The sequence below is a fragment of the Brassica napus genome, chromosome C6 (genome assembly GCF_020379485.1).
Source record: "Brassica napus cultivar Da-Ae chromosome C6, Da-Ae, whole genome shotgun sequence".
NCBI lineage: Eukaryota > Viridiplantae > Streptophyta > Magnoliopsida > Brassicales > Brassicaceae > Brassica > Brassica napus.
The window spans coordinates 39,827,761-39,841,585 of NC_063449.1; the positions used below are offsets into that span (position 1 = coordinate 39,827,761).

General features: G+C 31.1%; 2 pseudogenes; both read right to left on the reverse strand.

Annotated features, from left to right (window-relative positions):
- Positions 1–4,366: 4,366 nt before the first annotated feature.
- LOC106405431 lies at positions 4,367–5,579 on the reverse strand (annotated as a pseudogene).
- Positions 5,580–7,799: 2,220 nt separating this feature from the next.
- Positions 7,800–8,788, reverse strand: LOC111207146 (annotated as a pseudogene).
- Positions 8,789–13,825: the final 5,037 nt, after the last annotated feature.

Consider the following 13,825-nt stretch of genomic DNA (forward strand, 5'->3'; position numbering starts at 1 on the left):
CCCACTTCCCTTGTAGTGTGGAGAGCATCGTGGATTTCCCGAGATGGTAGGAAGCATCGATTGTATGCATTGGGAGTGAAAGAATTGTATCACCTCTAGGAAATAACAATATTCTCGTGGTTCGGCAAAACCCACAATCGTTTTAGATATGATCTATGGATATGGCATGCGATTTTTGGACTTCCAGGTACCTTAAATAATATCAATGTTCTTGATCGCTCATCTGTTTTTGATGACATAATAAAAGGTCAAGCTCCGCAAGTGAATTTCCCTGTCATACTATCTCACTGATGGTATTTATCCGAAATGGGTAACTTTTATCCAATATATTCCAATTCCACAAGGACCGAAAGCAAGTTTATTTGCTCAACATCAAGAAGCTGTCCGAAAAGATGTCGAGCGTGATTTTGGAGTCTTGCAAGCTCGATTTACCATTATTAAAAATCCATACACTTTTTTGGGATAAAGTCAAAATTTGAAAGATTATGAGAGCATGTATCATACTCCATAATATGACAATAGAAGACGAACGAGATGGATACATACAATTTGATGTTTCAGAATTTCAACAAGGAGAAAGCAATGAAGTTCACATGTGGATCTCATGTATTCTACATATATCCCTACAAATATCACCAATATGATGGGTGTTCAGAACTAGAATTCGTGATAGACAAGTGTATCAACAACTGAAAGCTGATTTGGTTGAACATATATATGGTGTAAATTTAGACGTGATCAAGATAACAACCGAGCTTGGATGCTTCTTTAAAATGATAATCTTTTTTTACTAATCTATGTTTTTATGTTTTTATTTAAAAATCTATGTTTAAACTATTATCTTTGACTATGTTTTATTTAATAAATAAATTTTATCTTTAATAAAACAATATTTACAATTTTTCTTTTTAAGAACTCTTAATTTAGTTCTATCATTGGAGCACTTAAACTATTATTCTCTTAACAAGAAATTTTAATTTTAATTTATTAATTAAATTTTATATATTAAGCAAAAATCACAACCTTGATTCATGTGATTTTTTTTAAAATGGACTTAATGGACTTATTCCTAGAAAGTTATGTTACATTTAATCTCTAATCTTATCATTTAAATTTTGGGCCTAACAGAAATTTTTATTGGGCTATCAATAATTGGATTTAAACAATAGATGATACATAGGATTTATAAATAGTATAAATTAGATAGATATAATTTAATGATGTAATATTATACCTCCATATGTTAATTATTTAAATATTTGTCGATGTTAACTTTTAAAATTATAAAGATTTTTTTTAATAACAAAAATCATATTATCTAACAATGATTAATCTTTACTACCTTAAACCAATGAAAACAAATTTTAAACTATACAGTTTATTTTAAAAGTTAAACAAAAACTAAACGTTTAATTATTTACTCGATAATATAAATCTGTGAAGGGAAAAGTTTAATTTTTTGAATTTTTTTTTAATTTTGTGAAATGTTACAATATCTTTGAATATGACAACAAAACAATATTTTACTAATATTTATATATATAGTTATGATTTTAATAATGAAATAAAAATCCGAAAATATATATATATAAGAAGATACAAATACATGTGAAAGTTTGAAACAATCTATTCAATGAAAAATATACCGTAAACTTATTATGTTTTAAAAATTGATAGATACATATATATTATAATATATATTAATTTAGAATTAAAAACAAAATATCTATATAAAAATAAATAAAAATAAAAATCCGCGCGATTGCGCGTATTAAGATCTAGTATTCATTAAAAATCTAATTATGGTCTCTTTCATTAATCATTATTAATGCTCTATCGATATTATCAATGAGAAAACTGGCTCGCGCATCACGCAATTTGGCCACTCAAATTGGAAGAAAAAGTAAAGGGTAGCCGAAATTTTAGTGTCATATAGTCATGAGATAATTTTGGCGTAACGTTTCCATCTATATCTATTTTATTAAGAAAATTGTAATTGTAATTTTTAACATAAATTGTAATTGTAAATTTTAATGTTGGAAACATGATAATTGTAATTGTAATTTTTAACATAAATTGTAATTGTAAATTTTAATGTTGGAAACATGATATGCGAACACTATAATTGCGTCATTGTCAAATAATTCGGATAACATAAACACTTAGTGGAATAAACCTTTATAAATAACTATAGAATGCTAAAATCATATACATTTTTTTTTTTTTGAACACAACTTCATTTATAAGCTTAATCGGTTACATGAGAAGAACGCATCATCGGACATATCCGATGTGCAAGCCTAGTAGCTACAACAGCAAAACAGCTAAAGCGATAGAAGGATAGGTACACAAGCTTTGACAAGGTTGATAAAGTATTAGAAAGGTCTTCGAAGGAGCCACTTGCGGACAGAATCACAAAGGATTCCCAACGTACTTCAAAAGCTTCTAACTTGAGGATCGTCACCTTAACTTGTGATTTTGACAGACACTTCAAAACCTTGGTTCTCACCAAAACGGTTAGGACAATGGTTAAATTCACCGGAATTGGATCCGGACAGAGTGAACCTCTCATGGAGGAGACAAACAATTGACCAACTTTCTCCTCAACGAAGGAGGAGCGTGGAAGTGGTCTCTCCTGGCCCCAAGGTGGGGTTTGATAAGTCTTTACCACTGCACCGGCAAACAAAGGAAGAAGCTTGATGAGATTTGACTGTAAGGTAAAAGCCAAGGTCCTCCAGAGCCTTCCACTACCAATATGCTAAAATCATATACATATCATCACATTTTCGACCTTGTAAAGTTTGTTTAAATTGGCGACCACAAACACTATTTATCAGTTATCACCATATGTTTTTTTAACTTCATTTGTTTGGTTTGTTTTTCTGTTAACAATTAGCACAGTACCAAATAAGAGTTTAGGTGGTAACACAATAACATGACTAATACAGATCATATATAGTCATGACTGGTTCTTTTTTTTTTATTCAATATTTTCTGTTAAAGACAATAGCATATATACTGGTTGATATGGTACATCGCATCAAGAACTAAGAAAAACTCTTGAGAAAACAATATAATGCAACAGATTATATGATCTGACAATTACGATTAAAAGATTAATCAGTGATGTAATCGAGACCGAATGATGCCAATACATTGATCTCAAGCTGATCATGACCGATTATGTGCGTGATTTCCAAATTTTAAAGATTCAATATACGTATGGTTTATAGATGTCAAATTCTAAAGATTTTTTTACTGAATTTTACATTAAAATGTTTATCTCTTAAATTTAAGGGCCTTCTATGATCATACTAGCCAAAATTTTAGAGACATTTTTTTTCTGGGACAATAACATCAGCCTATGTTCTTTTTTTATCAAACCTTAGTTGATTGAATTTAAAAAAGTCATTACCCTGAGGGTAAGCTTGAGGGATTACGAAAAGCTGATTTAGCTAGGTAATCAGCCTCAACATTTATCATGCAATTTGTTTCCGTAGGTATGGATTATTTCAACTTTAACCGTATTGGAAGAAAAAAATATCGAGCACAAAACAGCTTAAGAAATAGGCCTAGTAAATTTATTTAAGTGGACCGGCCTAACAACTAAATTAAGCATACAGTGATTTATCTCTGGACTAGACCGTCCTGGCTGGCGGTCCCTCGCTGGTTTACATCAGTAGAGCAAATGCAGTCGGTTTATGCAGATGCTTCTTCACAGAGGAGAGGAGGAAGACAATTAAACTATAAAAAAAAATTCAAGAAATTAAATGGACTACAGTTGGAGTACGAGGCAAACACAGCTGAAGAGGTTGCAATGGCTGTGGGCAATTCAACTAGTTCGGTTATAGAAAGTTGGCTCTAATCTATCACTCTCATTTTAGCCTATTTGATGTTGGTGTAAAACATTGGTCTCAATAGGACTACCAGTCTAGCACTTTCATGAGGAATCCTTAGGTTTCTTTCAGCACCCAGAAATTTGGTTAGAAGACTATGATTTTTTTGGATTTTACATTTTCAATGGTTCATTAGTCGGTTTTGTAATAAAAATAAAAATGGTTACCTTATAAGCTCAAATGTGATAGTGAAATACAATCAAAATTTTAGAGATATTGTATATACACGAGATATGTTTTTGGTGGAGTAAGAGCAGGATTAACGGCAGTTCTTATAGTTGTCTCTTAAAAAAAAAAATTAAAAATAAGCGGATCCCACCATATTATTAAAAGTTGTGTCTTCTGTCTTTTCGGTAAGAGGCGAGTTTAGTTGGTTTTTGCACTGTGCGCAGACCCCATCGATACGTGGTGGCCCGCGATTAGTTCGATTATTTTTTTTATTTTTTTTAAAAAAAAAAACTAAAAACATGTGTGCCTAAAAACTTTACCGTTAATTATGCTCTAAGAGCAATGCAGAAAAGAACAAAACATAGAACTAATGCAAACAATAGAGTGAAGAAGACTTAGTCCAAGAAATATTTTGAAGAACAATATATATATATTCTCCATGTGTATCTGAACAAGCAGTGGTGTTATGCATATCAACTAACCTACCTCCAGCTTGATAAGGTTGATTGTTGAGCCTTTTTTTTCTTCCCTTTATTTTCTATAGAATTTTGCCTTGTTCTGTAGTTGATTGTCGTTGTGCCACTCAAGAAAATGACTCGGATTCGTTATGGATAGGATCAGATCCTCATCTTACCCGTCTCTTGCTTGATTGGAAGGACTTCTTTGTCATATTCGTTTATTCTTGTGTCTTCCCAGGCTTAACTTTATTCTTGTTAACCTCCTCAAGAAAGCGCCGGTTTCCACTGTCTGAGCATTACTTGATCTTCACGGTTGTTCCTATTGATACTCCTTAGCTTACTGATTTCACCTGGATAAACTCCATCTTTGTATCCTTGTGACTGTCTGTGGAAAAATTCTTTGTTTCTCAAGGCTGAGACCTTATATCTGTTGTCTGATAGTAAGCCTAAGCAGACGAGAAGTAAAAGCAGCATCCTAGTACTGGAACCCAGCATTTCTGCTCTTAGGCAGACAAGAAGAATCAAAGTATCTTTCTTGTCTTCAAAGAAATGAAGGTTAGGGATAATAAGAATGAGATTTGTATCCAATCTGATTTTTGAAATTCATGTGTTCCTTCCCTGTAGATATAGTCTTCTTAGAGCATATTTATTGCAGGTCTTTTAAAAGCTAAGAGACCGTATCTTATATTACGATAAGAACCACAGCCTAACAGACATGCAATAAACATGTTTTTATATATAAGTTCTTGGGATTTGGAAGAGAGCTTTAAAGTGCAAAAGCACACGGTGGGTCCCTGGGACCTCGAGGAATCACTTAAAAAGAATTGCTTTGGAAATCTAAGTAAGATTAAGGCTGTTATTGGAAGAATCTGACAATGATTGTTAGTATTTGTTGGTTTAGTGATCAAGAAGAAAATTAAAAACACGTGACCATTATATGTGTGACGAAAGGTCACACCGGTTCAAGTGAATATGTGCATCCAATGAAAGTAACATGCATAAGCGCTTGTGTGCATATATTTATGTTTGTTTTTGGTAATAGTTAAAAGATTATTAGATTAATTTATAAAAAGGTCATCACTTGAAATAGTGAAAAGTGACAAACAAAAGAATGGTATTAATTTTACTTATATTTTAAAATTTTGCAATTGTACATTTTCGCTTATTATTTTTTTTGTTTTTTAAAGCTGTATTTTTATTTTATATAAATAATGTTATGTTGGAAAAATTTTTTGTGTCTGGTATGTTGGAGATTTAAGTGAACTGTTGTGATTATTTAAATGAAACACTTCATTTATTTGGATGAACATTTGCTACTATTTAAATTTCTTCAAAATCAGTGATTAATAAAATGTTTCCCTCATAAAAATACTCTTCAAATTGTTGGATATATTTACTATTAATAGAACCAACAATTGTTTCATTCCGAAACCAAAAAACAAATAAAACAATAAAGTAGTATACATAAACATTTATTGAATCTAAAATGGGATATTATCATTCATGGGTTTGTTTGGTTTGTTTTACAATAACAAGAATGACAAGAGGGACACGGTAAACAACAACAAAATGGATATAAACAAAAAAAAAATGATTATCTTAATGTGCTAGCATAAATATATTACATCTACTTTTCTTAAAATATCAGCGATGCACAAATTTCCAAAATAATCGAATAGAAAAATGTGTCCATGAAAGTACATATGTCAAAAACACAATTTGTACGTACGAAAGACAAACCTTTTCATCTAGTATAAGAAAATTGAGACTAATGATTTCATTGTTTCGTTTAGGATTGGCTATCCAAACACGTAAAATTCTTACTACTATTTTTTGTTGATAACGTTTCATTTGAATATCTTCTAAAAATTTGTAACCAAGTAACTGCATAGAATTTTTTTCGCCATTTTATTATTAGTTTGATTAGTGAAAATTTTATTTTGAAAAATGCATGGACATAGATTATTTATAGATTTTAAAAACCAGTTTGAATAGCCACAACTCTTCAATTTAAATAGTCACATCATTTCCATTTAAAGATAGTTATTTTAAAAAGATACTTATAAAAATAGTCACAACTTTTTTATCTTTTTGAAAGATACTTATATAAATAGTCACAACTTATCATATTTTTCTTTTACAACAGCAAATCATGACACAAACATAACTCATTACACTAACAAATACATATCTCTTAAAACAAAGAATTGTACAAAGACATTTTGAGTATTTAACATCATAAAAAATATTATTTTAAATGAAAAGTGATATATGGTGTTTTTGACATCATTTTATATATGTTTTCAAAGCTTTTTTAGTCCTTTATCGAGTCTGTCTAGTCCTTTTTGTGTCCTTTCAGGTTTGGAGTAGTTGCAGAGTCGAAGATGGTGCATGAAGAAAAGATGCCATATTTGGAGGATTTCCCGTGGAACAGTAAGGCGGAGCATTTTGACGATTTTTCCTCTCAAGGAACAGTCCGAGCGATTGTTCCCGATATTTAAGGAAACATCCAAGTTATTTCGGGAATTTTCCCTAGCCGCCTCACTTCTTCTCTAACCTAATGGCGCCTCCATATAAAAGCGTCTCTATCATTTATTTTTACGACTTACGCTAGTTTTTGCAAGACAATTTTACTTTGGAATTCGCTTATGTACGGGAGACAGCTCCATCTTTCTCTTCGTAGAAAGGATTCATGAACCCTAATTTTTACTCCTTTCAATCGTATTATGTATTCTTCAGAATCATCTGTGTTTACTTGTGCTATGACTGAGTAGTCGATCTTGTTATCATAGGGTGCTAGGGTTGCTAGATCGCGAGCTGAACACAAATAAGTATCATCAATTGTCTTCATTCATTACCGGCTTATTGCTTGCAATAAATTGATCACTTGATGCATGAACTTAAGTAGATCTAATCATTAACTGTGCATTAGATTAATTGACATGTTTGCATGAGCATGATATCCCTAATCAGCGAAAGTAGATATTAGGGTGGCTTGTGAACAAATTGGGTCAGCTCTTAAGGTTTATCGTCGCATCTTAACCCAAACGAGAGTTTAGGTGTTGAGGTCGATCGATAAAAGGAACAGCTCCACTAGAGTGGGCTGATCTACTTAGTTACCCGAGTTATAGACTCGATCATAAGGAACTTGAATAGTTGTTTAGCTTGCTCTCTTGTTGACGCGTTAATCACTCTAGGTTAGCTCGCTTATCATATTGTGAACCTCTCTATTTGCTTGTTACTTGCATTCTAATATGATAAGACCACCATCTGCTTATAGTCAAACCAACATAATAAGTGTAAACTGGTCATCTGGAATTGAATCCAAACATATTACAACAACACTGTTAACTTGACAGTAGCAAGAATTTATTTATAGTGTATCAAAAAGACACAATTTTAATGTTAATGATTTTTTGTCAACTTTTAGAAAAGACACATCCTTTTTAACAACTTTTAGAAAAAACACAACATTTCAACATATTTGGAATTCACAACCTTTGTAATTAGTTGGGATTGTCAACTTTTAGAAAAGACAACTATTTAGACAACTTTTAGACAAGACACAATCTTTCAACATTCAACTTTTAGAAAAAACACAAACTTTTTGACAACTTTTAGAAAAGACACAACCTTTCAACATAAGTGGGATTCACAACCTTTGGAATTAATTGGGATTGCTATTATTAATAGATAACAACAAAAATAGTTAAGATTATTAACTGGTTTCAGGGATCATCAAAAACATGAAAATTCACCAACATTTCTAGATACAATTCTATCCGAAACATAAAAATACGTGAATCGTTAACGGAAGACATCAAGTTCACACTTATTTGATCTTTCCTCTGAAAAAGAGAACACCATAGTTAAAGACTTAAGGAAACAACATATTGATCAGAGAGGACAATTACATATTTAAAAATTTAAACAACAACACCAATATGTAGAAATCTTAGAACGAAATCCTTCGGATAGAACGCAAACACCGTTTTTATAAGACAATTCTACACAATATTTATAGCAGTCTTGATTTAAGAATTTTTCAGTACAATCTGGTCCACATTTCGGAGCCGCAGCTTGCACAAAAATCCCCGTTTCAACTATAAATCATTAAAAAGAAAAATTGGAGAGGGATATAAATCATATATATGTGTGTAGGATATTTTTTGAGAAGAAAAACATATACCATTGAAAAGATCACATGCATGAAATGGCCGTTATAGCAACAATAATGAAAGTAACCATCAATTTGAAGGAACCCATATAAAATACTCTTTCTAATATTCAGTTTTTTTTTTTGAACTGATATTCAGTTTCTTATCAAACCAAAATTAAATATTTCTGAAATTTAGTTTAATGATTAATAGTCGACCTTGAACATGATGTATTTATAAATTACATAAACTTGTAAATGGTAACTAGAAGAGGAATTTGACCGAAAAAGTTTGACTGGAACAATATGAAAATAATAGAAAAGTAATAAAATCATTTCATTTATTTCTCATCAAAATTATTATGGAATAATTCTTTTTACATTTTGTTTATTTTTGTGGAATTAGTGAATGATTATTTCATTCTGATTTAAGTACATGTAAAATAATATCGGAATTAATGGAATAAATCATTCAAAATTATTTTATCCAAAAATGAGGATACAGTTGCAGTCAAAAAGTTATGTCCAAGTATTTGAGCCTATCCAACTTCGTAGCTTAGCTTGTTAGAATAATAAACGTGGATATCTCTTTCAATTTTTTTTCTTTCAAAAAAGTATTTCACAATATTTATGCTTCTAGTCTTCTTCTCTTTTGTTCTTTTAAATAATAATAAAAAAATGTTCAAACAAAAATTTGTTCAAAATTGGAGTTTTAACCTTGATACATCGTTATCTTGGTTCCAAAATGAGAATTAAAAAAATGAACTACTTACTATGAACAATTTTAGTTATGTAATGTTACTGTCAAATTGTAGACATTGCTTTTTAAATCAAATTGTTTTATAGAGTTACAAAGAAATCAAACATAATTGAAGTTTATTGATGAATATTTGGGTGTTACTTAACCAGAAACCTAAATTGATATTGCTTCCAATTCATTAATGTATAGTTTAGAGCATACTCTCTTGAATTACTGTAAGTGTGAATTCATTTATCATAAGCTAACAAACCACTGCCGATAAAAGTTCTCTCTGCGTGCAGCAATAAATTCCTAAAAGTAAGATGTTTTAGATTTTTTCCTTGTTCCACAAAGATAGATTTTTTATATTGTTAAGGTACTTTTTTATAATTTTGAGGAACATTAATTGAGAATATTTGAATTGATTAAATTTCATTGGTGAAAAGTTATTGAAAAATGTATAATAAAGTAAAAAATAAATTAAATTATAAATATTTATTAAATTCTTAATAAGCATGCATACTATAGAAAATCTTACTTTCAGGAACAGAGGGAGTAATGAATATCAGTAGGCTCATACGTTGCACGAAAGCTTTATTGGGCGTCCGCTTCCCGCTTCGGAACCGGAATCGGAATCGGAACCTTGTGGAAGCTTGCAGAATCTCGCTTCCAAAACGTTTCTAAAATATTCTCTTTAAAAACCTGTTAGAAGCTTACGATTCCGTTTTGGAATCATGCTTCCGTTTTTAAAAAAAATGCAATGTATATCAATAAAATATAAAACCATAGTTTTAATCTATATAAAATTAAAAAAAAAATTAATAGTAATGAATATTGAGTTATAAATATACAAATATTAAAAATAATACTATAAATTATCTTTATGCATTGAGATTTTTATTAAAGATATAGCACATATTGAAATATATTGTGTTAATTATTTATGAAGTATTAAAAATAATTAAAATAATATTTTTTGTAAACTTAATTTATATATGTGTATTTTTACAGTTTTAATATAAAATCATTTCAAAATTATTATAAATGAATAAATGCTTTATTTAAAATTTAAATCATATAATTTTTAGTCCTAATTTTTTTAAAAAAATTATATATATATATATATATTTATATATATGGATTATATATATATATATATATATATATTTATATATATGGATATACGCTTCCAACACGTACCCGCTTCCTAATATTTTAAAAAATCTCGCGTCTGCGCTTCTTTACGCTTTCGCTTCTACGTATCCGCTTCCGTTTCCATGTAACATAGCTAGGCTCTACGTTTTGTCTTTTATTACAAACCTAGTCATCAATCATGCCTAATTAGAATCCAAGTCACAACTATCGACTCTGTTTGACCACACAATAATAACAAGTGTATAATTCTGCTAATAATTTCGTTGACAGGACACTGATGATTTAACAGTTTATTCACTTTACAATTAGGGTCTTTTAAACTGATTTGAGATTGATTAAAAAATCCAGGGTCATCATAAATACGGATTATAACAATGTCCTAACGATCTTATCAATGACCAAACTGGCACGCGCATCACGCAATTCGGCCACTCAAATTGGAAGAAAAAGTAAAGTGTAGACTAAATTTTAGATGTCATATAATCAGGGGATCATTTTGGCGTAACGTTTACATCTATATCTATTTTTAAAAGAAAATTGATATTGATATTTGTAACGTCGGAAACATGATATATGAACACTATAACTGCGGCATTGTCAAAAAAAAATATTTCGAAAAACATATAAAAAAAACTCTTACAAATAACTATAGAATGCTAAAATCATATATATAACATCACATTTTCCACCTTGTAAAGTTTGTTTAAATTGGCGACCATAAACATTATTATTCTTTTTTTAGGAAAACCATAAACAATTATTAATCATTTATCACCATATGTTTTTGAACTTTATTTGTTTGGTTTGTTTTCTGTTAGCATTAGCACAGTAACAAATAAAAGGTTAGGTGGTAACACAGTAACACGACTAATACAGATCATATATAGTCATGTCCGGTTCTATGCAATGTTCCAAATTTTAAAGAATTAATATAAATATGGTTTATAGCTGTCAAATTCTAAACAAATTTTCACTGGATTTTACATTAAATGTTTATGATAAACAGTTTATCCCTTAAATTTAAGGGCCTTCTCTGATCATACTAGCCAAAATTTCGTAGACATCAGCATATGTATTTTTACCACGCAAATTTTGTTTATGGATTCTTTCAACTTTTACCGTCAAGCACTATTGTAAGAAATAAATTGTCGAGCACAAAACATCTTTGGACCGAGCCTAACAGCTAAACTAAGCAAACAATGATTAATCTCTGGACTGAACCGTCGTGAATGGCACTGCTTACATCAGTGGTTAATGCTGAAACACTTCCAAAATTTTCCAAATATGTTACTCACCATACGAGTATAATGCTGAGAAGGGGGAGGTGGTTAATTTTCCAGAAGTTAAATTAGAACCTTAAGTCTTCGCTAGTTTGCTTCAGTTGAGCAAAGGAAGTCGGTCTATGAAGATGCTTATTCACTAAGGAGCAGAGGAGGAACACAGATTAAACCATCAAAAAATTTCAAGAAATGAAATGGACTACAGTTGGAGGACGAGGCAAACACAGTCGAGGAGGTTGCAATGGCCGTGGTCAATTCAACTAGCTGGGTTAGACAGAGTTGGCTCTAATCTCTCACTCTCTCATTTTAGCCTATTTGATATTGGTCTAAAATATTGGTCTTATTAGGACTTAGCAGTCTAGTACTTTCATGTGGAATCCTTAGGTTTCTTTCAGCAGTCAGAACTTTGCTTAGAAAACTTTAATTTTCTTGGATTTTTCGTTTTCAGTGGTTGATAAGTCGGTTTTGTTAGAAAATAGAATGGTTACCTTATAAGTTCAAATGTGACAGTGAAGTACAATCAAAACTTTAGAGATATTGTATATACACAAGATATGTTTTTGGATCAATGCAGAAAAGAACAAAACTTAGAAGAACTAATGCAAACAAAAGAGTGAAGAAGACTTAGTCCAAGAAATATTTTGAAGAACAAAATATATATTCTCCATGTGTATCTGAACAGGCAGTGCTGTTATGCATACCAACTAACCTACCTCCAGCTTGATAAGGTTGATTGTTGAGCCTTTTTTTCTTCCCTTTATTTTCTATAGAATTTTGCCTTGTTCTGTAGTTGATTGTCGTTGTGCCACTCAAGAAAATGGCTCGGATTTGTTGTGGATAGGATCGGATCCTCGTCTTACCCGTCTCTTGCTTGATTGGAAGGACTTCTTTGTCATATTCGTTTGTTCTTGTGTCTTCCCAGGCTTAACTTCATTCTTGTTAACCTCCTCAAGTAAGCGCTGGTTTCCAATGAGCATTACTTGACCTTCACAGTTGTGCCTATTGATGCCCCTTAGCTTAGCAATTTCACCTGGATGAACTCCAGCTCTGTCTCCTTGTGATTGTCTGTGGAAAAACTCTTTGTTTCTCAAGGCTGAGACATTATATCTGTGGTTTGATAGTAATCCTATGCAGAGAAGAAGTAAAAGCATCATCCTTGTAAACAGCATTTCTGCTCTTAGGCAGACAAGAAGATTCAGGGTATCTTTCTTGTCTTCAAAGAAACAAGAGAAGGTTAGGGATGATAAGAATGAGATTTGTATCCAATCTTATTTCTGAATTTCATGTGTGTTCCCTCCCTGCAGATATAGTCCTTTTATATATCAGTTCTTGGGATTTGGAAGCGAGCTTTAAAGTGTAAAAGCACACGGTGGGTCCCTGGGACCCTGAGGAATTTAGATTCACTTAAAAAACCATTGCTTTGGAAATCTAAGTAAGATTAAGGCTGTTATTGGAAGAATCTGACAATGATTGTACAAAAGAGTTCAGTACACGAAAACCGCTGGGAAGTTAAGTATCTTTCTTCATGTGTTTCTCTACATCACTCTTCATTTGTCCTTTGCTTTTCTCTAATTAATTATATGCTTTGTCCATACCAATCTAGATTGTATAATTGGCCAATCTGGTTTCATGTCCTGTTAAACTGATAAGCTTATGCTTTCATGAACACCTTGCTCATGTTTTGTGAGATTCTCTGTATTCATCATCTACAAACTGCTTAGACTAATTAAATTAATCAAATGATTTGGTTATAACTTATAAGCCACTTTACTATGGTGCTAATAGTTCGATTTTGTTATAACGGATGCAACAAGATAAACATCAGCGAGAAATTGTTGTGTTTCTTTCTAAACATATGGATGAATAGTTTAGAACAAAAACAAAATGAAAATTTTAGTTATTGGTTTAATGGCTGTTTTTTTTTCTTATCTGGTTTCAGATATGGTATATTCACCCCCATCGAGTGCTTTTTA